General features: G+C 37.6%; 1 protein-coding gene across 1 annotated transcript in view; it reads right to left on the bottom strand.

The window, feature by feature from the left end:
- ASH1L (ASH1 like histone lysine methyltransferase) overlaps window positions 1–3149 on the bottom strand; it is a 217146-nt gene that overhangs the window by 186046 nt on the left and 27951 nt on the right. The gene's annotated exons all lie outside the window — the stretch shown is intronic.

Raw genomic sequence — 3149 nt, 5'->3', positions numbered from 1 at the left:
CCACATGCCGCGGAGCGGCTGGGCCCGTGAGCCATGGCCACTGAGCCTGCGCGTCCGGAGCCTGTGCTCCGCAAATGGGAGAGGCCACAACAGTGAGAGGCCCGCATAACGCAAGGAAAAAAAAAAAAAGAATCTGCCTGCCAATGCAGGGGACATGGGTTCGAGCCCTGATCCGGGAAGATCCCACATGCCACGGAGCAACTAAGCCCTAGAGCCCGCAAGCCACAACTACTGAGCCCACGTGCCACAACTACTGAAGCCCACGTGCCTAGAGCCCGTGCTCCACAACAAAGACAAGCCACCGCAATGAGAAGCCCATGCACTGCAACAAAGAGTAGCCCCTGCTCACCGCAACTAGAGAAAGCTCACGCACAGCAACGAAGAACCAACACAGCCAAAAATAAAAAATAAAAAAATAAAAAATAAAAAAAGTATGGTATTGGGACTTCCCTGGTGGTCCAATGGGTAGGACTCTGTGCTCCCAATGCAGGGGGCCTGGGTTCGATCCCTGGTCAGGGAACTAGATCCCACATGCACAGCGCAACTAAGAGTCTGCATGGCACAACTAAGAAGTCCACATGCCGCAACTAAAAAAGACCCAACGTGCTGCAACTAAGACCAGGCGTGGAATGAATGAGTGAATGGATGAATTTTTTTTTTAAAGTACAGTATCAATATACTCCCCAGCAACAGGGCATGAAAGTGGTTGTTTCCCCTATATTCTTGCCAACACTGAATGTTATGAAATTTTTCAGTTTTGCCAAAATGTAATACAGAAAGATAAATCTCAAAAGTAATGAAAAATAAACCAAATACATCTTAAACAGTGCTGTATGTCAATTATATCACAATAAAACTAGGGGAAAATACATTAAAAGAACCAAAAATCGGACCCTTAAAATCTATAACTTATATGACATGAAGAGCATCTAATACTTCTCAAAAAAATAAACTAAACTTTAAACTTTAGTTATTAACATGCCAGTTACTAAACTGTGGATTGAACTTATAAAAAAATAAATGACATATTTGAATCACTCTAAATAATAGAATCCGTAAGTAAACTACTATAAATTTAACAATATGTCACATAATTCAAGAAACGGAAAATTTCACTTTTGAACCTGAACTTGAGTTTTGTCATTAAAAATTACATCAACAGTTATCAGTGAGTTAGTACTAACCAGGATAGCAAATTATTTTTTCAGAGGGTCTTGTTTTTGCCCTCTGAACATTGTTGAACGAAAAGTTTGATTAAGAAATAAAATATATGATCTATATTTCTGTTTTTACTAGAAATTTAAGGCTTAATATTTGCTTTAAAAGCAGCACTGATGGACTTGCCTGGTGGTGCAGTGGTTAAGAATCCGCCTGCCAATGCAGGGGACAAGGGTTCAAGTCCTGGTCTGGGAAGACCCCACAGGCCGCGGAGCAACTGAGCCCATGAGCCACAACTACTGAGCCCGCGAGCCACAACTACTGAAGCCTGTGTGCCTAGAGCCCGTGCTCTGCAACAAGAGAAGCCACCGCAATGAGAAGCCCACGCACCGCAAGAAGAGTAGCCCCTGCTCACCACAACTAGAGAAAGCCAGTGCACAGCAACAAAGACCCAACACAGCTATAAATAAATAAATAAATGAATGAATGAATGCACGGACAAAAACCCAACTACTTTTTGAAGAATTGGGGGGAAATGTTTTGGTTGCTTTAAAATAAATTAAAAAACTCCCAAGCTTTCTTAGACTACCAACATGCCTCATAACAGTGCATCTTTCTCTCCTTAGCCACTGATGCTTAATCTTTTTTGGAGTCATGAACCCTTTAGAGAAGCTAGTAAGAACTATGTAAAAATGCATCCAAACAAACACAAAATTCTTCACAGACCAACATATGCTGAGAGCAAGTACAGATAACCAAACCCTTCCAGAGATCCCTTGTAAAGCAATACCTTAGGCTGTAAAAAGAACATTCACAAGAATCTACCACATGCTAACTACTATATATAAATTTAATTCTTTTTTTAAATTGAAGTACAGTTGACTTACAATATTGTGTTCATTTCAGGTATACAGCAAACTGACTCAGTTTTTTTTTTTTAGATTATATCCCATTATAGGTTATTACAAGATATTGAATATAATTCCCTGCTCTATATAGTAAATCCTTATTGCTTATCTGCTTCATGTATAGTGGTTTGTATCTGTTAATCCCATACTCCTAATTTGTCCCTCTGTCCCTCTGTCTACCCTTTGGTAACCATAAATTTGTTTTCTATGTCTATGAGTCTGTTTCTGTTATATATAAAGATTCATTTATATTATTTTTAGATTCCACATATAAGTCATACCAAATAATATTTGTCTCTGTCTGACTTACTTCACTAAGTAAAATATTCTCTAGGTCTATCCATGTTGCTGCAAATGGCAATATTTATTTCTTTTTTATGTCTGAGTAATATTCCCCTGTGTGTGTATATGTGTGTGTGTGTATATATAAGCATATATGTATACATGCATATACACACACACACACATCTACATACATACATACGTACACACTACATCTTCTTAAGCCAATCGTCTGTTGATTGGTACTTGGGTTGTATGTCTTGGCTACTGAAATTTAATTCTTTATATACACTTTTAATACAGGCATTAATAGCCCCATGTTATAAATGAAACCACAGCTCAGTTAAGATAAACCAAATTGCCTGTGTACAGTTATTAAGCCAGGATTTGAATTTGGTTCTAACTCTGTAATTCATGCTCTTTCCATCATTTATGAAGAACTAATTTAGAGGGCAGTAATACAGTCAATCTCCTATGCTAAAGTAACTGTTGGAAAAATAAACACCTAACCCATTACCAACAGTTTTGTAAGTATACAGATAGCTTTCCTCAGGAATCACAAACTATATTCTGCTACAAATAATATAAACTACTTATATATTAAGAATAAGTATGTATTGTGGGTGAAATCCTTTCAGTACAAAACCTCATTATTAGCAGTATTAAAAAAATACTATAGAAAGATTACTAAAGACAATCATCTCAAAGCCCTTTAAAAATTAGCTGTGCAAGACAAGCTCTAACATTGTCTCAAGTAAAAAGGTCTAGATAAAAAATTTTTAATCCACCTTTCGAAAATTC

The sequence above is a fragment of the Lipotes vexillifer genome, unplaced genomic scaffold (assembly GCF_000442215.2).
Source record: "Lipotes vexillifer unplaced genomic scaffold, Lipotes_vexillifer_v1.1 scaffold238, whole genome shotgun sequence".
In the NCBI taxonomy this organism is placed as follows: Eukaryota; Metazoa; Chordata; class Mammalia; order Artiodactyla; family Lipotidae; genus Lipotes; species Lipotes vexillifer.
Note: the sequence above shows the minus strand (reverse complement) of the source record. Positions and strands in the feature narration are given on the sequence as shown.